We start from the raw sequence: 23590 nt of genomic DNA, 5'->3' as shown, positions 1-23590 counted from the left end.
TACAACACAGCGGTACTAAGGTTACTTGCCCTGTGGACATCGACAAAAACCGTGCAGCCTGCGTCGTTGTATGTGTGCATAAGGCTTGTAAGTGCACACTCACACACGCATAGCCGCATACCGAGCGCGGGCGCAGGAGAAACTGTGCGTTTTGCATTCAAGTCTCAGTTGTAAAGCAACTTTTAGGGTCATCAAACGCTTTATAGCGACCCTTTTGTAACTTTACGCGTCAAATATATTGATTTGTGTATCAAAATGTCGAAATCGTGTTATTAAAAAGTGTCTCGGAGTTGTTTGGTTGTGTTGTTGGAATTTGAATCGACAAAAAGCTATTTGGAAGTGGTCGCCGCGAGTTGTCACTGTTACCATGTACTTTGTCATACATCGGTATCGACGTGTAAATTCTGGTTAAGTTACAAAAGTAAGGCTTCGTGCTTGTGTTGGTTAAAGTGAAACTATGGTTGTTTCGTGAGGTGTGGTATATTGAGGTTTTTATTCAGTGCTGGATATGGAAGGAATGCTTTGGAGGTGAAAAATGTGCAAGAATATTTTCTATGTGAAATCTGTCAGGAAAAAGTGGAGTACGAAATAGGTAAGATTGTCAGAATACTTCGTTAAAGATTTTTTGATGATTCGTTTGTTTTTATAAAACTTAATTTTAGATTATCACTGAGAAGACACGTTTTCTAAACATTTGCTGTTACTTTTACTTAGAAAAGCTTTTAAAGCTATCATATGGGTAACTTCATTTATTAAACAAAGATAAGTAAATCACGATACACAAAAAAAAACTTAACTTCTAAGGTTTTTTTTTTTTTAGCTTTTATTCTGATAGTAATTCAGTTTAATTCTAACAATAAGTTTTATGATAACTCATACTTTAACTTTCTACCTTTTTTCGTTTAATAATTGTTAAATTTAGTAAAACAATATTCATCATATAAAAAGCAAAGACTGTGCTTATAAAAACTCGCATACTTCTATACTAATATTATAAAGAGGAAAGATTTGTATTTTTGTATGTAATGAAATCACTCAAAAACCCCTGGCCGATTACAATTCTTTCACCATTAAAAAGCTATGTTTTTTTCTTTTCTAATTTCACGTAGGCCAAATCGCTAGCAACAGCTAGTATAAAATAAACTGCGTGAAGGAAATGTCTACCGATAATTTAGCTGTAAGTTCTTATACTGTAATTCTATACTTTAGGTCAATGGTCCAGTTGCAGCGAAAGCTCGCCTCATACGAATCCTGTAAGACTTTCCATTTTCAAAATACTTCAACACTTACTCGATTATATGTGGACGTAGAAAGAGTTGGATGGATTGCGTGAAAGGTAACATGATCAAGAAGGGAGTGATGACTGAGATGACGGATGATAGAGTTATTTGGAGGACGAATACCCGGTGCGCCGACCCTACGGGAGTAGGATAAGGCAGGGGAGATGACTTAATAGGCTTATTTACTTGTACAACGCGAAATATTCTTTTGAAAACGTTTGTGTATTTGAATATTTTGAGAACAAAACGTTTGACTCAAATTTCTTTATTTGTAAAGTTACGATGTTTTCTTTGTTGATCACATTTCGATCTATTCGCTTGTCATAGCACTTTATATTTTTTACATTTAAATACCTATAATTAAAGTGAAACAGTAATTAATAACGAAAGCTTTCTCTATGTAAATTTATCGGAGATATAAGTTTGTGTTGTAAAGAAATCAACTGCGACTAAGTTCTCTTTGATGGATGTAGTCGTTAATTACTGCCGTTGTTAGCTAATTAAGCTGACAAAAGACTGACGGAGGTACTGGAAAATGTCAACGGTACTTGGATACTAGCTTAGTGGTGAAATCCACAGGGATTAATGAACTTTGTGTTGTTTTTAGATTAACAATAGAAAAAGATATACGTCTAATACAGTAAATTTTGCTGTGTGTATGTATGTAATTAATAATTATATGCATATATATTTTTAAGGACATGAGTTATTGGAAATCATATCTTCTTGTCCCATTCCTAGAAGTCACGTTTGATACTGAAGCGATATCTGGAGTGTCTGTTCTTTTTAGTTTCTCTGGTTCTTTACACTGAGACGTCTAATAGGTTTTTACGTTTATACAGCATGTTTCATCAGTCTTACCTGGACGGACACCCCGCTGCTTTATCGACTGGCCTTCGGAATTTTCTCTGCATACTTCAGACATAAATCTGTCCAATAAGTTTACAGTTGCAGTATATTTAGTCGTTTAATTATTTTTGTGTTGTAATACAATTGTAAGCTTACAAATATCATGTATTTGTCATAATACAAGGACGTCTATTTCCTACCCAATGGTATAATAAGGTTAAAAACTTGTAGCAACATTTTTTTTCGTCCGCTGTACCGTTTGCTGTACCTTATTCGATACTAAGAGGGTACGAAATTTATTTCCATGTCATGAATTAATTCAACTACTGAAAAAGTATTCTACACTTTTTCATGTTTTATGGATGACATTTTTTTATTTTCAATAAAAGGTCAAAAGGTATTTTAAAAATAAACTTTTCGCTATATCCAGATAAATGTTCGTCATTTATTTGTATAGACAGTTGCTACTTGAACAAGAAGTTCATATGCCATAAACTGGTTAACAATAACCACACAGAAATATCTTCACGCGATATTCGAAAGCCGGTGCCTGTCAAGCGGGATTCCAACGACTCTCTATCAAACGTTACAGTTTATCCCACTCTAGTTTAGTTGCAAATCTTCAATATAAAGAACGCTCTATAGCGGGCTTAAGCTGTGTGTTAAAACTGTCAGAATTGGCCGTATATAGTGCACTTAATTGTATGTAATCGTAATGCAAACTGCACCTATCTACAAGGAAATTCGTAGATACAGTTTGAAGTTAACTTACCCGTACTAGGCCAGCGTGGTTGACTAAAGTCATTTAAAGTTGGTGCCCCTTAATAAAAACGTATGGCATGATGCAAAAAACAAAACAGCATCATTTTGTTAACAAATATTCTATACTAGCTTTCGCCCACGATTCTGTCCGAGTGTAATTAAAGAAAACAAAAGTGAGTAGCCTATGTGTTGTTCCAGACTATCCTCTACATCTATACCAAATTTCATTGAAATCCGTTCAGGCGTTTAAGCTACAAACTCTAACAAACATCCATCCGTCTAAACTTTCACATTTATAATATTAGTATGATGTAAACAAAATACTTTACTGAAACCAGAGTTCGTTCAATGACCCTCAAATATATTTCACTATTAAACAAATATCGTAAAACAGTCGCTTGTGGAATTTTATGTCGAAACTTTATAGAGATTCAATGATCTAACTTCGACATTAGAAGTTTAAAAATACTTAAAACATTGAGGTTGTAAACGTTCTAATCTTAAAATTGAATCTATTAGTTAGTAATTGTTGCTCACAACTTAATTTCACGCGGGTGAACCGCGTGAAATTAAAAAAAAACTATGTTACTCACTGATAACGAAACTTTTTAATGGCGAATGAATTTTTGAAATAGGCCCAGTAGTTTTTGAGTTATTTCAATACATACAAAAATACACATCTTTCCTCTTTATAATATTAGTGTAGATTGCAACTCAAAAAAAAGCTGTTGTGCTCCAAAGGTAAGTTAATTAATTACAATATTCCTCCTCTATACTTTTAACTTTAAAGTACACAATTTACAAACATAGACAAAAAGAGTTGCATTTTATCACGCCGTTTAAATTTTTAATTATCGAGTAATGACGTCATAATTTAGCATCTCTGCCAAAACTATTTGAAAGTACGGATTAGTAGGTAATTAATCTAGTAATTTACTACTACTAGTAGTGGTCAACAATTCTGTAATCAATAATATTCAAGATTAGGGAGACTACGAGTATAGTCTACTCTTGTTCCACCATAGAAAAGTAACAACTGTGAATTTTCGTTTTTGTTGATTATATGTCTTTAGGACTGCATTCAATTAATACAATAGTTGTGGAGTCAAGTGGGACTGCGTTTCTCATTATCGCCTATTTATTCCATAATAAATGAGTGGCAAAACAATTGTAATGAGACAAGAGGGTGCGGAACGTAGTCGTCTAACTGGTTCATATGCGATGAGGGACCCGCAGCATAAACTGCGCGCATATAACTTAGTAAAGGAAATAAAAAAAAGAATTGCATTATTCCAGTTATTTTTTCATTAAAAATATATAATCTCTTTTTGTTAGGCTTTAGAAATTTGAAAAGACTTTACAGTATGATTACGATTAACTACAACATTGTAAAATATTTCTCTAACATCTAGATTGTAGAATATCTATGTTTATACACGTTGTTATAACTGATTGTATACTAGCTTTTGCCCGCGACTTCGCCCGTGTAAATTAAAAATAGTATTAAAAACGTACCCCATGTTACTCACTGATAACGTAACGTTTTAATGGTAAAAGATTTTTTGAAATCGGCTAAGTAGTTTTGAGTTATTTCGATACATACAAAAATCCAAAAATACAAATATTTCCTTTTCATAATGTTAGTATAGATATAGATAATTTACTCTACATTGTATTCAAGTTGCAGTGTATAGTTGTATTACGAAAACAATAAACAGGAGACGTGGTCGCCGTGTTTCCATTACAACGAAACGGCTTAGGAGTGAATGGTTTCAGATTAAAATTAACTAGATTAGTGTACACCGCGCCCTTATCTTATTATTGTATCAGCAACAGTTTCCTTTACACACCGGGCAATTAAACATCACGTTTCAATACATTGACGTGAACTGCAATGTCTGAGATAAAAGGTCTACATTAGCGCGTAGTTTCAGAAGCGATTATGTTAAGTAAATAAGTTGGCTTTCACTTTAGAAAGAGAGTCAACAGCATTAAGAGGCTTAAGAAGAACTCAGAAGTTAGTCAAGAAGTATTCAGTGTAATACTGAAGTCGAATTGAATCAACAAAGGAGGTTTGATACAAGAGGTTAGGTAAAAAGGTTACGTTTAAGAATAAAAATATATGTTGCTGGCCGGTTAGTTATTATTTTTTACCCTCTTTTAGGGGCTCCCTGTATTATAATCTATTATAAAGAGAAAAGATTTGTATTTTTGTATGCATTGAAATAACTCAAAAACTACTGGACCGTTTTTAATTCTTTCACCATTAGAAAGGAAATTTATCTTTGAGTAACATAGGCTACATTTTGTATTATTTTTTTTAATTTCACGCGGGCGAAGTCGCGAGCAACAGCTAGTTAAATATTAATTTTGTTCCAGAAAGTTTGTAAGCAATAATAAATGCTGCTCTACTTTCATATGTAAATAAGTTATTATCTTATCTGAAAAGGGTAACTTAATTAGTTTGAAAACAGCTTTTTAGCGAAGTATTGAAGTAAAAGTTAATCTCGTTACTTGTAAAGTTATAGCAGGCAGTTGCTAATTTAAGATTATAAGCCGCTTACTTACAGGTATATTACAATTCAAAGATTAAGTAAATACTTAAGAGAAATTTATGCACGAGCTGTTTCTATAAAAGTCTTTTTGCGATACAGAACTACTAAGAAAGCTTTTAAATATGAGAACCCTGTCGTCTTAGGAATTTTCATGAAACTATCTTATAATAAAAACGTCGTTAAAATTCTATACCTTTCTTATATGTAGGTGTTTAAACATTGCTTGATCATTAAAACGACGATAGGAAATATGTATCGAGATAATTGGTCCATAAATTAACTTCTGTTACCTTATTGGGAATTGAACCACTTTTAGAAATGACTGGAAACAAATTGCTCAAGTCCTAATACTTTCTCATGATTATGTCATGAATTGTACCGTGGGACTTTAGTGTAAACTTTTTTAATGCTTTTTGATGTAAGGAATTTAACTTGATTGAATATCTATACGGGTTTGTGTACTTATGGCTTATTTCCCAGCTAATTTTAACAATTCGTTAGTGTTATTGCTTCGATAAATTCATGAAATGCGTTTCCGAACTACGTAATAACTATTTAATAACATAATCTCACTTTTTTTAAAACCCCGCGGTCGGTGTCGCGTGCGATAGCTAGTTAACGTATAAAAATATGCGAAGTTGGGACGTCTCTTTATTATTCTCATAGAGTAAAACGTAGATTGAATAGTTTTTTTTAACTTTTTTATCTTATTAATTGGTCCATTTTTTCACTTTATAGGATTGGCAAAGCCTTTTTAGAGCTGTGTGACTTTCTAATTGCAAAAAATCGATTTGATTTAACATCGATATTTACTAGAAATGAAATTACGAGCGAACCGACTATTTTGTTTTAGAAAATGTTGTTTCATAAGTATCGAAGTGTATTAATAAATCGAAGATGTGGTCTACAGTATGTTCTAGTCTGGGCTACCGTGCCCCGTGCACATGACTGCAATGCTGTCTCACCGGTGTGAATAAATTAAGCACACTGTATCGCTATCTCTCCACATACATTAACAATTCAGTTCGCGTGCCAAAACCCATCCTTCGTCTAACCTATACAACTCACGCTATTGTGGTCGATTTCGTGGGAACGGGAAATGTAACTGAGTGTGTATTCGTTATTCGTCTCTTTTCACTCCCTGTCGGATCTCTACATCTGATATGCGTGTTTGGTTAGTTTGAGAACGTAGATAATTAGATTTTCGAGCTCTGAATTATGGTTTAGATAGAAAAGTGATAAGTTCGATATTCAAAATCGGTTACGACTCGTTTCTGTGTTGTGTTGTTCGTGGTTTCTAGAATGAATGCTTTCGACTTTTTTACTAAGACTGCTTTATAGATATCATTTTTCAATAAAACTTTATGATGTGAATGATACATAGTAAATCGATCGGATTATATGCATCACGACATATTGCAATGCATTGCAATGCAGTGCAATAAATATTTATATATTATAAGCAGGCGTAGAACAGAGGGGGCTGTTCTTGATTTTAAGTTCACTGGCGACTCCATCCCCGTGGGATTAAGAAAAACAAAAGTAGGCTAACGTGTTATTCCAGGCTATCCTCTACATTTGTGGCAAATTTCATCGAGATCTGTTCAGCAACAAACTTATACATCCATCCGTCCATCTAACCTTTCGAATATAATATTAGTAAGATGTGGCTAAACTACTAAATAATTTCAACGTTCGTACTTTGATACAGAATACGAGTATTACAGTGAACCACCCACATACCATCGATAATGAAATAAAAACTATAAATACTAACAAGACAATTTTAAAAACACTAACCAGGATCCTGTCAAGTAAAAACTGGTTTCCTTAATCCGCAATATAAAACGTGGCATTATAGATGCAGACAGGATGACTTCTAACATTTAGTTTGTACAACAGTTAGGTCGTTCGCGGCTTCGGATCTCCGGAACAGGTAAATATGGTAATGAGGCAGCGAATACTCGATTTGTTAGCATTTCGTGATCATATCTCGGTATTGGTCGCACATCCGCCGCGGGCGCTGCGCCCCTGGTACCTGCTAACTCCGTAATAGACCTATGACGTTATTTAAGGCGATTGCCGAGTAAGTCATCCGCGGTAACGATAATAGACGCTCGGTTATTACTTTCATTGGCATTTGCTTCTTGAAAACAAGATTATCTTTAAACACTCACGTGTGTTGGTTCTCAAGTCTTTTTCGATTCTATTTTATACATGAACTGTCGTTTTCAGAATCTAATAGTTACTTTGTCTCTAAATAAATCTACTTTAAAGGAATCTTTTAGAGACTCATCGAGTCTCATTAATTAATATCTTCTCTGATTACTACTTATTTATTAGTAATATAATACTACACTCACTAACACTCACTAATACCGCAGATTTTTAATGGTGAAAAAATTTTGAAATCCGTCTAGTAGTTTTGGAGTTATTTGAATACATACAAAAATACAAATCTTTCCTCTTAATATTAGTATAGTTTAGAAATCTATGATATGTATAACTGTATTACGATTTATAATTATTCCAATTAGTTTATAATCCTAGCTATTGCTCGAGACTTTACCTGCGTGAAATGAAATAAATATAGCCACAAATAAATTACCTTTCTAACGGCGAAAGAATTTTTTTAAGGTTAAAATTGGCCCAGTAGTTTTTGAGTTATTTAAATACATACGAAAACACAAAAATACAAATCTTTCTTCATTATAATTCTAGTATAGATAAACGGTTTTTTTAACGCTTTCAGCTCGCTTGATAAAATAAGTATACGTATTCTCTGTGCTTCTGCCAGAGTGGAGACTCCGGTAGCTGCGGTGTCCGTTTACGCGTGCGGTGAGCGCGTAATTAGAGGTGTGCTGAATGCCCGGCTCGCGTAAATGTTTGCGCAAACCGCGTTGAGCGTAAAACTCTGTAACTGAGTAATGGTATTTGATGTGCTGGTTAAAGTTTATTGGAATCGCATTTTAAATAATATTTTGTACTAACTGTTGCTCGCAACTTCGTCCGTGTAGAATAAGAAAATAACAAAAATAAAGCCATGTATTCAGTGTAAACAGCTTTTTAATGGGGCAAGAATTTTTGATATTGTCCCAGTAGTTTTTGAGTTATATTTTATAACATTAGTATATTAGTATATTATAACATTTTTTATAACATTCGTAAAGGCTACTTACTTTTGTTTTCCTTAATTCCACGTGGACGGAATCGCGGGCGAAAGCTAGTAAATAATTAAAGAATTGACATTATGACATCGTTGCATTTGCATTACTTCAAATTAATCATTACACACAAATGTTGTCCGGTTGTCTGTTCGCCGATTCGTAAATCACAAGTACAAAATGACTCACAGATAGGTACAATTACTTTCTTTCATCATGATTTATGAACGTACAATCTATGTAATTGTCTGTAGGGCCGTGCTCTGTCGCCTACGTGGTGATTTTGAGTAATCGATGACCTTATCGTTAATTAATAGTTGGATTTGGCGCCTGACAGACGTGAAATACCTTCGACATGAGTGGCTGGTAATTGTTATATTCCCACGCAGTACGTCTCGGATTCTCCAACTTACGAAACAAACACTAAGAACTTTAACATTGGATAGAGACAAGTATACGAGAGAAGTAAACTATACCATAATAACATTTGATACTATTGGTCAAATATTGGAACATTTAACTATGCAGTAGTTTCTTAAGTAAGGCTGTTTTAAATACAGATTCCACTAAAATTTTGACGTCTGTCAGATTGTTAACGACGCATACGAAGCTGTGATTTTTGCTTCATTACTCAGCCGTCTCATTTCCAAATTTAAATTATTTCACTTAAAACATGAGAGAGAATGGGTGAACAGAGAGCTAGAACAGTGGTGGATGACTTAAACTTTTTAAAGAGATATCTTTTTTTGTCGACATTGCATCGCAGACGTTAAGAGGAATAATTATCCTAGCACTTGGATTGTTACAAAAACAATTGAAAAAAAACCGGAATATGTTACCTCTGTCTATTCAATTCTCTACATAAATGTAACGTACAGATTTATGTCAGTTACCACCTTAAAAGTCCAGGTGCAGAATTGCGTCAAACGTATCTAGAATGCCATTTTTCAAACTGTAAATCAAGCAAGCAACATAAAAGTGTCCATTGGACCGCTTACGGCACGATAGGTGAAGGAACTTTTAAACGATGGAGACGCATGAAACGTTCTCGCGGGAAACGTGTCGGAAAGTTTACGAGCTCTTTGGTTGCCACATACTTTAAGGCGACTTCCAAATTTTACGACAATGTCATTTAATCGGCCTCTTTTATGTCCTTTCGATTATTGCTTTTGGATTGTGCTCATAAATAATGGAATTTGTGGTGTGGAAAGTATGTTCGAGCGTAAATCACTACGCCTGTTTCGGTTTAAGGCTAAAATAAAATAAGCTTTAATATAATTCCGATTCACGTTCGCGAGTTGGGAAATTGACAACAAGATGAATTACGCGGAATGGCCTTTTGTTATTTACGTCATTAGTTTCTTTGCTTTGACATTTTAAGTAGCGTTCAAGTAATTGCAAAAACTTCGATCGAATCGATTTAAATGCTTACATTGTGTTATAATAAATTATATTTAACTTCAGTTTTAATGACTTTAAGAAATCTCAATGATTTTAAATAATTTCGCTGATGTCTTGTGTAAAATGGAAACGCGTTATGTTAACATTCTTTACTTGTCAACGATATGGATGATTTGCCTGTCTGTCGTTCCCGTTGGTGTCACAATCTTTGCATCGCAAATCGTGTTCTTTCTTTCTGCTTATCTTTACGTTTTCTGTATTTTAAATACCGTTTGGAAATTGCAAAAGTAAACTATACCATAATTATATTTGGTACTATTGGTCAATTACTGAAACGACAATTAAATAAGGCCACTTAAATTTAAAATTTCATTTAAATGTTGACATCTGTCAGATTGTAAGCGACGCTTATGAATTAGTGACTAAGATTCGTTTCATTATTCAGCCCTTATTCCAAATTTAAATTATTGCACCAAAAACATATTCAGAAAAATCCTTCAGCAATCCGCCTTTTTCTTCATGCGAAATAAAACTAAACTAAACTGATATTTCTAATTTAATTCTATCATGTTTCAAAGACTTGCCGTTAGCATAGAACATAGAATGGATTAATTTGCTGATACTTTGTATAAGGCGTACAGCCGAAGGCCATAGACACCAAATAGCTACTCTATCTCTCTCCGTAAATCGTTTCGTGAAATTTTAATCTCGTACGATCGTTGATGCATTGTATATGGACAGGATATTAGTTACAGCCGCCATTTTCTCGGGAATGTGACCCGCGGGTCGGGTACCAGGTCTTTCTTGTTAATTTAGTACCTACCCGACGTGTTCGTTCATGTAGCTTATTGTGTTGCCACGTTATTGCTTCCTTGATTTTTTTTTATTATTGCAAAAATATTATAACTACATGTGGGGAAGGGTAAAGACCAGATTAAAGAAGATAAAACTGCTTATGACTTTTCTAAATACGCTTTCCATTTAGTAAATGAAAAATTTATATGAGGACAAGGAAGTTTTGGTTGGAAATAGGAGTGGTAGACATTTCAAAGGTTGAGGAAGAGAGAAAGTATGAATGGATTATACAGATATGACGGCTGATAGAGATGTATAGAAGAGCAGCAGATACTGTGCCGACCCTTCGTAGCGAAAAGGGTAAGCTAGGCATTTCAAATAGATCTTTTTATGTGTATCGTTTAATCTACCGATTGTAGATTATATCTTCGTTATGTTAATGAAAATAAATCTTAATGTATAGATAAGCTATATCGTAGGTGATTTCTTAACAATAAAACTCGTTAATGGTTTTTATAATTGCTTTTACATTAAATATTTTGCAACGGCTATTAATTTTAATAGCTTACGTGTCAACAGTATGACATAAACGTTGATATTATAATAGATGCGTGCGTGCCCGGAGAAACTAATTGTCCGGATTAAATCTCTGATAGCTCTTAGCTCCCATCTCAAGGGTATAGCTTGTTAAATATCCTGTTAAAAAGCGATAATGAACATCCTTATTGATTTTTTTTTTATAAAACGTTATTATTGCTATAAAATTTTCTGCGAAGGCACTTTAAGTGTGTTGTGTTCGACTTAACTGCGGCAGAAATACATTTAAAGCGTCCGCACACCTGAAACTAAACTATCGCACAACTATTCAGTCCCGTCCTATGCTTATATTGTGTTGCACACACTACTCGATGTTTATGCAACTAAACAATTAAATTGGCTGCGAAACAATCGACAATCGCACAGCAGATGTGCGATAGTTTAGTCCAAAGTGTGCGACCGCTTTTAATTCGGCTACTTAGCTATATGCTATATTTATTTGTACTTTGGTCTATACAAGAGCAAAAACTAATAGACTAGGCTGGATTATTAATTTCGTAAATCTATCTATCTATATAATAAAATTAGAGTGTCTGTTTGTAATGTTAAAAAAAAATCCAGATTTTGTGAAGATGTGTTTGCGTTGCTGATGACGAAAATCGCATTTAATTTTTTTCCCGCGTTTGTTCTGTTGACCGATTCCGACCGTACTTTCACTGAAGGGTAGCTAACATAGCCGGACATGTTATAGGCTACTTTATTTATCTTGCGCGGACAAATTCGCGGGCAACAGCTAGTAAGGTATAAAATTGTCTTTTACGGTAAAAAATCGTTTCTTATATAAATAACTATAAATACGAGGTTTTACAAATTAATAAGTGTACATTCGTATCATGTATTCGTTCATGTACGTTCGTTGTATATGTACTTAGTTGTACATACTAAGTATTGTCGATGCGTCTTTGCATTCATATTTTTATTTTGCACCCAGTTTCGCCTCGGGGGAATCGTGGACGAAGATAGTTGGGCCGATAAAATGTTGCTTTATCCTGTTTATTAACATGTAATTTTATGCAAAGGTACTAGTAAAAGATGTAATTCTTTGGGAAAATTAAATTGATAAGTATTATAAGATTTTAGTTATGTATGAAAAAAAAAACATATAAGGAAATCGACCATTCATGGAAATAAAAATAAAGCATTTGGACGATGGATTACAATAAAAAAAATCTTAATAGCATGTGTTTAGTAGTCTTATCTCCGGTTTCTTAGCTACTTTTAACCATTCGTTAGTGTTTTTGGTACGATAACTTCAAGAAATGCGTCGAAACCACATGAATTTAATATATTTGTCTGTCTGTCCGCAAGTCGCGTTTATTCCAGGTAATCTACGAAACGGCTGGGCCGACTCGACTTTCACCGAAGAGTAGTGTCCGTAGATGAAGTCGCGGGCAACAGCTTGTGATAAATGGAAACTTTAGAAACCCAGCATAAGTGACTTAGCAATTATCATCTCTGAGTCATAATTATCGACATCGTTTAACTAGGATCAAAGAATACGAATTATGTGAAGGCACATTTTAGTGGCCCAATGGCATGTAGATACGTCGATCCGAACGATTAAGGATGATTACGCTTTTTTTTTCCGTAGAAGCCGATGCTACGACCACTTCTACGAACATTATTACTCAAGCCTGTTGAGCGTTTATAACATTTTTACTTCGTTTTATTTGGTTTTAAAATGCTCACGACATTGTAGACACCGACGATGTAATTATAGACGACTGCTTCTAGTTACTAAACATTTCTGTGGCTTTAATATTATGTTTTAGTAGTTGGGTGGTCGGTTTTATAAATGTAAAAATAAATCTGAAGATTAGAATAATCATATTGGGTAACTAGTTATTGTTCGCGACTTTGTCCATTTGGAATTAAAAAATAGTAATAAAACATAGCCTATGTTATTCAATGATAACGTAGTTTTTAATGGTGAAAGAATTTTTGATATCGCTCGAGTAATTTTTGAGTTATTTCAATACATAAAAATCTTTTCCGTTTATAAAATTAGTCAATAATAATCAAAGAATTAAAAAAAGTTGCATTAACGGCCGAATTCTGAAACGAATTAAACACATCGCTATCTAAGTGCATTTTTAAAACTATCAGACGTCAAAAATTTCATGATATTTTTAGTATAAACGTTGCCTTATCAATGAAGACGCCATTGCTGAATATAATTTCAGAATTCGGTTGCAATTCATATTACGACAAACTTTTTATGATTAGTACATTACTCTAAATAAACCTTTTTTAATGCAAAGATCCACGGAAAGCGAAGTGTAGGTCGAAGAAGAACGTCCTGGCTCAAAAACCTACGCCAGTGGTATGGGAAGAGCACCCGTTCACTTTTCAGAGCCGCGGTTCCAAGAACGATAGTCGCCCTAATGATCGCCGAACTTCGGAAGAAGATGGTACTTTAAGAAAGAAGAATGCAAAAATTGCAGACCGTATTCCAGCATTTGTAACTAAGAGATTATCGATTTACATCAGAACTTATCTTCAGTACAAAATCCAATCAGAAATTAAATCATGGGATCTGAATGATCGAGATATGTTTTTATTACCTTAAATAGCTCTACTCCATACCCAACACCCAGTTACAAGATTCAATTACTACAAGCAAACTGGTATAAGACGCAATCATATGCAAAGCGTTTATCGTGACTAGAGATTGCATTTCTCAAGTCATTAACATGGAAATTGAATAAAATAGCACCAGTGTTGGCATTCTTATGTAATAAAATGCACGAACCCTTTGTCTAGTAATGTATTTTAACTGTTTGACTTCACACACATTGAATTTCTTCGCAGATATATTTTTACTAGCTGTACCTCTATCCGCATGAAATTATAAAACTTTATTTCATTGTTTACATTTGTCAAATTCTCAATTTGCAAATGTCTAAATTACTGTTACGATAATATAATGTTGGCAGCTTGTAGTTCAAGGTCCCTTTCCCACAGGTAGTTTTTTTCCAATTTATTTAGCCCCTAAGTTAAAAAAGTCAAAATATATAGCCTGAATCGTGTCGTAAGTGTAGGGATTTTTTTTAAGAAAGAATTATTCGAAAACATGCTGTGATTGCTGACATCGTAAGCCACGAAGTAGTGTATGTTTATGCTTTATTATATTAGTATAGAAGTAAAGATAAATATAGAAGTACAAATATAGATTAACGGCTTTATTTTAAATATTTAATTGTATAAAATATATCGTGAACAATGTATAATATCTATGAGTAGCATTTTGATATCAACCGCGATACAAACCGGTGTCAGTAATTGGGACAAGAATGTCACGCCGTGCGTCGTGTTCCTTTTTAACTAAGCTCATGTTACTAAATTCATATGTAAATATTCCCATGCCTTTAATACCTAACGGTCGACATCAAGATTCTTCGCAGTGTTGCTCAGGTGATGAATTGAAAGGAAAGTTTATACGCAGAGATAATACTAGCTGTTGCTCGCGACTTCGCTCGCGTGAATTTAGAATATTATAGAATTTAGAATAAAAAATATAGCCTGTGTTAGTCACTAATAACATAGCTTTTTAATAGTAAAATAATTTTTGAAATCAGCCTAGTAGTAACAGTTATTTCAATAAATAAAAAAATATAAATCTTTCCTCTTTATAATATTAGTATAGAAGTATACATAATAATATACTAGCAATCCGCTCCAGCTTTGTCTCGGTGTTTAGTTGTAATATAATATAGTCTATTTTACTCAGTGATAATGTTCTCAGCGTTCTAATGATTTTTAAATCGGTTCAGTAGTATCAGAGCCTATACAATACAAACAAACAATCAAATCTTTTCTTTTTATAATATTTCTGTTGTATGCTTAATTTCTACTTTCTTATTTCAATTACTGAAATTATAAGATAAGAAACACATCAATTCGTAAATTAAAAACCCTATGAATCCGAAACTAACCAAAAAGGTAAAATTAAAACTAGATTAGTTAATTTATAAGCGAACAGGGCTACAAAGCTTTTAATTTTTTTTAAATAAATTATACATTTGTTTGACTTTTCAATTCCAAAATAATTAAAGAAGTAGGATATAAAATTGATTGAAAACGTGCCATTTATATCTTATTGTATATTATTTTATTTTGTTAGAAATGCATACAAGGGCATAGAGCGGGCTGCAATCTAAATCCATCCCAATGGGGCCATAAAACAGGCGTGTTAACTGACAGCGTAGGAATGATGCATTCTCGTTATGCCAAAGCACTTTGATTCTTTTTCTTTAGATTGTTTTAAACAGAGTTTCTATCTAAATCTGTTTCGATCTTTTCTAGCATTAAACATACCATGTTTCTTATATTCAAGTGACAAGCAAAATGGGGGAGATTGTCGTTTAAAATCAATGTTTATCAATTTTATCTTGATATCAACAATATCGTTTGTGTAATGTTAGTTTCTAGAAAATACATTTATCCTGTAAATACGCAGTTATTTGCAAAATGTTCTCAAAGCGTAGATAAACTGTGCAGAGCTTAATTAAAGGTTGTACTAACGTCATGTAAACAAATTGTAAACGATCGCTCTTTTAATGGCCATTAGCGCTGCAATTCTGAGTGTAAAATAGAACGTTGCTGTGCTATGATGTATAAGATCATTCAATCTTTGCTTGTAAATTATTTAATTGCAACTTTGAGTCGAACGTTTTTAACCAAGTAGTGTGTCTAAAAAACTTAGATTAGTTTGACAATTCATTTGAAATTTAGTAGGGATGGGTTGTGTAAAATCAGTCATGAATCTTATCGATTTTCGATTTTCATTCTTATAGAAGTTAGAATCGATAGATTTATTGTTATAACTAATGAAATAAAAAAAACACTGTTTTCTCAAATTAATAATGACCATAACAATTAGTGACAGTAAATAAATGTTTATTACTACTACAGCCGTACGTAATCGAATTGGATTTCGCTATTATTTCTGTCATCGTTAAATTCTCTACAGTATAATCAATACTAGAATTGTCCTCTAAATTAGTGAATAAGAAAATAATAATTTTAGTTGAGTTTGATATATATTTAAACCGAATATCGATCAAAATTGTTCGCTGTGTGTGTTTGTTTCGTCACTTCGATACCTGTCTATTAAGTATGGCATTTGCCTTCATACAAATTGAATGCGATTCTTCATATGCGTCATTTATCACACTAATCTATCTTATTTAGACAAACTATAGTTGAGCGGCAAACGCTGCAATGTTGTACAATCGGAGAATTTGTCGGTCTTTCACCTTAAAAGGTTTAACCGTTTGAACAATGAAACGAGACGCGAAACAAAATACAACGCAGCTTATAAATGTGTCTGTACAATAAAAATCGGATAGTGATACACGGCTAGTTTTTATTATTATCTATTTGTTTGCATTCACTGCTAACTAGTTATTTGTAAGGCGGAGTTTGTTTCGTTGCAATGAACAAGGCAATTTTTCTAAAGTGGAACACCGCAGATTGCCGCGACTGTACATATTTTGTTGCAATAAACTGTGACGTACTATTATATATTAGACGAGATTTTTATATAGAAGTGGGTAGTAAAAACCCAAGTTATCAGTACACTATCCAATATCATATCGTGGTTACGTGTTCAAATTCTAATTTAATTTCTGTTGCAAACTCATTTATTTAAAACTAGCTGTTTCCGTGCAGCTTCATCTGCATGAAATTATAAAAACTTTATTTTATTGTTTACATTTGTCAAATTCTTAATAGCAAATGTCAAAATTACTTTGTAGTTTATGGTTTCTTACATGGAGGTTTTATTTCCAATGTATTTACACCCTAAATTTAATAGCGTGAAAATATATAGCACAAAGCGTGTCGTAAGTGTAGGGCTTTTATTAAAGAAATATTTATCCAAAAATATGCTGTGATAGCAGAAATCCTACGCCGCAAAGTATTGTGTTTACGCTTTATTATATTAGTATAGATTATAGTATTAAACATTATTTTTACTGAGAAAACTGTGATTGTTACGAACATAACTCTATGAAGCTAATGGTGTATTTGTGAAAGTACAAACCGAACTCGAACCAGCCATTCGATACTTGTCGTAAACTATTTCTTGCCCAAGCAACTTGTGACTTATAAGATTTCTTAGAATCCAGCTAAAGGAAATACTAGTTGCTAAGACTCTTAGAGAATTTTTTTACACCGTTCCTTTAAAGAATAAATGCACTGTTTCATGTTACAGTTTTTCACACAAATGAAAACCAGTGAATAAAAGAAATATATTTAGTTCGTATGAAAAATTAATTGTATACTACTATTATAAAGAGAATGATTAGTTCTTTGTTCCCATTGAAGGCTTCGAAACTACTAAACTGATTTGAACAATTCTTCCACTGTTGAGAACCAAACAACATTACAACTGAGTTACGCTGTATTATTAGAAAAAGTTTTTTAAATTCGCACGGACGAAATCTCTGGCAACTAGTAATACTCTCTCTCTCTCTCTCTCTCTCTCTCTCTCTCTCTCTCCGGATCGTTTCCTCATTCCTGAGGGTCGCGACCACTCTCCTTGGCACTCTCTCGAAGGGTGTTAATACACTACGAAGTAATACACTATATAGAATAAAATATAATCATCATTGACAACCTTAGGTCATCCAATGCTGAACTTAGGCTTAAAACATACTATTAATGAATTACTAAAGACAACCCTGATATACACCTAGGCTTTTTTTTGCTAATTTGCTGGGCTAATGAATATGCCAATAACATTTAATCATACTAATATCATAAATAATATCGTTTGGATGGATGGATGTTTGTTAGAGATTGTAGCCTAAACGGTGCAGGGGATAGTCTGGAAGAACACATAGGCTACTCTCTTTTGTTTTTTTTTTAATTCCACGCGAACGGAGTCGCGGGCGAAAGCTTGTATGTAAGTAAAATATCAATAAAATATGTTAACGAGGGATCATGGACTATATTCACCTTTTACTTGACGTCCCGTCATAGATATGGCTCATTTATCATAGTTACTTACCAAAACTCATTTATTTTTATAATTCCACAAGGTTAATGTCGGTATAGTGGCCCGTTTTAACGCTATCTGCGTAATGTATCGAACTCGAATGATCCCGTTCGAAACTTCCAAGTTAATTAAGGATGAAGAACTAACACGCTACCTGTCAGTTTGCCTTCGACTTGGATACGATGTGATAGTTCTTATCTATCCACTATCCCCTACTATGTAAACTCGAATCAGTTTATAAATTATTTCTATAGTACTCTGATAGTTTTATAAATGCGCTCATTTAGAACTGATTGATATAGACTTTTTCCCCATATATCTTTATTTGCTTATTTAATATATAATACACCGGTTGCGGAATCCGATGACTCAAGCAACCAGTGGTTAGGGCTGCAGAGACAGTAACCTCCTCACAATGCGTGCTAAAACAACTGCCTTTTGAATCGGGCCCTTAATCCAACTGTCTAGCTTCTTGAGATGTTGGTCGACGCTCTTTGCTATTTAGTATAGACTTATTATTAATGTTCTTAATTATGTCATGTGTCATATGTCAAATTTGTGTTTGCGAGTAATATAACTGCAAAATGAAGTGAATGATTCAAATTAGTTGGCTATAACAGTATCGTGGTGAATAATCGTTTAGTTTTGTCGCCGCAAACGTTTGTAACCATTCTTGAATACGCCCGTGATTTCGTTTTAAAAATTTTATATTTATCTTTTAATCTATTACTTAATTTTGAATTATTTAATTTATAGCACGTGTTATAATCATGTTTATTTAATATATTACGATAACATTTGCTAAGAGTATTAATTAAGATCTTCAAATTATGTAGCTTTTATTTATTTTTGATTCGGATGTTAAAAAAAATAATAACTCATTTCTCTTGAAAGCCTAACAAAATTAATAATTGTACAGTTGATTGTTTTAACTATTCTTTTAACCTATCGCTTACGGCGTCAACTGCCTACTTTAACACCATGGAATGCAGTAATATTGTTCAATGACATCGTGAGAAAGGTGATACAAACGTATGGAATTCGCCTTGTATGGCGGCGCGTCACAATTGAGACATCTAACTGTGAATATTGCAAGATACATTTCAATGAGCTGTCACAGCATTTCATTACAAGATAGACATTTAAGGGGTTGGGTATGAAAGGGTAATCTTGAAAGATTTTCGTTTGAATTATAAACGTGGCGGAATATCTATAATTTTCACATATATATGTGACAAACGGCCGTATATTAAAATGAATCTTTAATTTCGTTAGCGGCGTAAACGTAAAAATTTTACAGGGATTTTATCGTTATCTTAACATATTTAAATGTCGCTTCTTATTTGGCCGAAAGACACAGCATAATTATAGCCCTATTTTTATACTTCTCGTGTGGTTGAAATAAAATAATTTGTATGTGACGATGAGTCAAATTATTTTTTAATCTGATCGTGTTTCCAAAGATGGCAATTGAATATGCCAGTACGTTTATTTAATGCTGGCTGGTAACACCTTGAGGCATTTTTTTTTTGTTATCAATTAAATAATTGTATAAGTGGCCAGGTTCTTTTACGTCAAAAAGGTTGATATTGTTGCTTATTAAAATTCTTCTTGACTATTCACAATGTGCTTGTTAGGGAGTAATGTATTTTTTTGCTTTGTAGACACTCTATAATATTATTAAGGACGTAGCTGGAGGTAATTCGTTTTTGTAATGGTAACGTTTTAAAAGATTGGTTGATTCATTTAATTTTTATGATTGTTTGGCGAATTACTTTATCTTTAAATTGGTACATTGTGTTTTAGATTAACATTTTGTGACAGTTATCTATCCTACTATGCTAATATTATAAAGAGGAAATATTTGTATTTTTGCATGTATTTGAATGACGTAAAAAATACTGGGCTGATTTTAAAAATTGTTTCACGACTAAAAATCTACGTTATCGGTGAGTGGTGCTGTCGGTCCAACGTTAGTGACTTTTCCTTCCCACCCTTTAAGAAAAAGATGGGAAGGGAACGTGGATTTGACGCTGGAGGAGACGCATAGGAAGGAAAAATATCCTCTTTGTGTGAGTTTCCTCTTGGGTCGAATAAAGGTTGGCAATGTATCCGCTATTGCAAATGTTTATGGGCAGCGGTCGCTTCACCATTTGCCGGATTAAGGTGGCCGCTTGCTCGTTTGCCACCTTTTATCATAAAAAAAAGACTACTATAGGCCGCATATATTTTACAAAGAAGAAGTCGTGAGCATCAGCTACTTCTGAAAGAAATGACTAAAGTAGTATACAGTACAATATAATCCTGTCCTTTGAGAAATCGTCTGTTAACCGAATTATGAACTTGTAATCGAGTTTAATCTTTAAACAACATGACCTTCACGCAAACAAAACCGTAACTAAAGGCAGGGCGATAAAGATTTTTTCTTCAACTGATTTATTAACGCGTGATCGAGCAGCGATCTAATAGGACCGCTTGTTTATTATAAAAAATAAACGCTATAAAGTTTATTGGGAAGTGAAGCCTGACAAAAACTTGTTTGCTACTTGCTACGGAAAATAAATCAATTAACCAGACTTTAACGCTATTTTGCTTGCGATTTCAAATGAAATAATTGTTTTTTCTTTTTCGTAAAGCATCTACAATATTTGTTTATCTCACAATCGTTTCTTGTGCGTTTCTATTCTGTTATTAACTAGCTTTTACGCGCGATTTCTTCGGGTCCAAATTTTAAATTGAATGTTAAATCTATTTTATATAAACTTATGTGCTAATTTAAGTTACTCCCTTTGTGTGATTATGTTTCTCTTATTATTCTTTATTTTGAAAAGAAGACAAAGGACCGGTCCCACCAGCCAGTTGTGGATAGCGGCTCAGATAGCTTAAAAATGACGTCACTGTTAGATAAAATAACGGAAGAAAATCTAGTATATCCATCACATATTTTCCATGTCAGTTTGTTATCAGACAATTTACAATTTGGTGAGACAGGCCCTTAGTCCTCAATATTTGACGGTTTTATGCATTCTTATTTAAAATGTAATAGTTAAAATATTTTTCAAATGATAACAAAACTTTAGTGTGTATAGCTAAGTGCAAATTCATTTTTCAAACAATCAATCGCAAGGTCCCGAGACACCCACATTGGCATTTTACTCTCTTCTATTTTGTAATGTAGGTGTTTTTAAGATTACGGAATGACGTACTTACATAAATTATGGTAATCACACTTTGAAAGATAACTTTATTTTATTGTTTACATTCGTTAAAAATCTCCTTTTTACAAATATTTAAAATTCAAATGCTTAAATGCAGGCCCTTGCCATTGTCTCAGAATCCAAGTAACCATAGCGACGTTGCTTCTATGCTGCTATTGTTCAGTAAATCTTGTCTCTTTCTTGCAGCAATTTTATCTTATTTAATTATTAGGCTAATTAAATTAACTAGTTGTAAAAAAGGTTTATTAAAAAATGTATTCATATATGTAGATATTAATAATAATGTAGAAGAATAAAGATCGTATTTAAGCTTCATTTGTACTATTAAATACCGTTATCAAACATTTGTATTAAAACTATTATTGCGTCTGTTTTTCAACATGAAAAGTATAAAACTGTTTTTCTAACAATTTTTCGGCTGCAGACACAAAGTATTATTGCTATTCGTAACATTATATTAAGCCATTTAACAATTCTTAAACAAAAACAATTTAAAGCGTCGAAGTCCATCTATTATCAAATTTTATAATTTGCATAAAATAACCTGTAATATGATTTATATCGGAGACCTTCTATTTCGAAACATGACAGCAATTACTTGATCCACGGCCGTCTGACCACTAAATATCGATAGTCGAAATTTGTAACCAATCGAATATTGAAACGATTTATTACTACAAATAATCACATCGATCTAGCTTTGAGCTAAGCGTGGATTTATTAATCGGTGCCAAAGTACCCTTGTCACATTCCGATTAAACGACACGAACGATGACGAGGTGATCGCGTAGGACTATAGGGTGACAATGTTTCAATGACTAATTTTGGCAACAAATTACTAACGATGCAAAGATTTTAAACTTATTTACTTGCTAAAACTAATAACAGGTTTAAAATATAAATGAACTTGGTAACTTTTTCCACTATTATTTTCAAGAGTCCAAAATCTAAATCCTGGAAAGTAAAAGAACGTATAAAGAGCTATTGCCTCAGAGACTTAGTTTGTCCTTAGAATTCTTCAGTTTGTGGTCTTAAGCCGGGTTTGCCGAAGGCGATGCGTGGGCTCAGTGAATGTTGGCGCCGTCGTCCATCTTAAGGTATCACATTAACCTAGATATCCAGAAGATTGACAGAATCATTGCAGTAACCTTCGTTATGACGTGATAAATGTTTTTACAACTCGATAGATTCACCTGAAGCAAGATGATTTTGGAAGATTTAAGATTAGAAATGATCACTTTAATTACTTAGTTCTTAATTTAAAACTTTTACGGATAAATATTGATACAACATTCTAATATGGAACAGTGTCCAAATTAACTTCAAATTCTATTAAAAAGTTTACGCTTGACAAATTATTAAGCAAAGTATTTAAAATTCGTTTTAGAATTTGGCCCTTATGTTTCTCACTTCCTTGAGTTAGTACGAAAGTAGACTAAAGCTCGCTACATCCGCTCTGTTCTGTCTCACAGTTCGACTGTTCAGTTAAATTGTGTGTAGACAAAACGTTAACTGTGCAGGTACTATTAGACAACTTATTTAATTGATACTGTCGCTTTAAACTCAGAGCAATACTTCTCGCCAGACTCCGATGCGAACCAATCTATCTATACTTCTAATGACATTGACAGCTGTCAGCTAGGTACGTGACGTTTATGCCGATAATCTAGAGTTGCGCCAACTCTACAGCACGGTGCTAATTTTGTTCCTAACAGTACATACTTGTTTTTTGTTAAGAAATTTGAATTTGCACTTCATAGTCTAGTCCCCTTCAATTGTTTAGATTCTAGACTGGTCTATTAAGTGTGTACGCCTATTAAAATCGTAATCGCCATTCATTTTATGTTTGCGGAAGTGAATGTTCAATAAATACATTTGAGTGTCGGAAAAGATCAAAGCTCGACTCAGATTACAGAACTTTTAAGCGTGGGCGGTTGACAATCTGTATCGATTATTAAAAGCTTTG

At 33.3% G+C, this 23590-nt stretch overlaps 1 protein-coding gene across 1 annotated transcript in view; it reads left to right on the top strand.

Moving 5' to 3' along the window:
- The first annotated feature begins 114 nt into the window (after positions 1 to 114).
- LOC106104270 (F-box/LRR-repeat protein 7) overlaps positions 115 to 23590 on the top strand; it is a 35144-nt gene continuing 11668 nt past the window's right edge. The window contains exon 1 of the mRNA XM_013284270.1: positions 115 to 592. The gene's annotated coding sequence lies outside the window, so the exon portion shown is untranslated. The remainder of the gene's footprint in view (positions 593 to 23590) is intronic.

Source organism: Papilio polytes, unplaced genomic scaffold, assembly GCF_000836215.1.
Source record: "Papilio polytes unplaced genomic scaffold, Ppol_1.0 DF823691.1, whole genome shotgun sequence".
NCBI lineage: Eukaryota > Metazoa > Arthropoda > Insecta > Lepidoptera > Papilionidae > Papilio > Papilio polytes.
The sequence above is the reverse complement of the archived record's forward strand: the minus strand, read 5'-3'. Positions and strand labels throughout refer to the sequence as shown.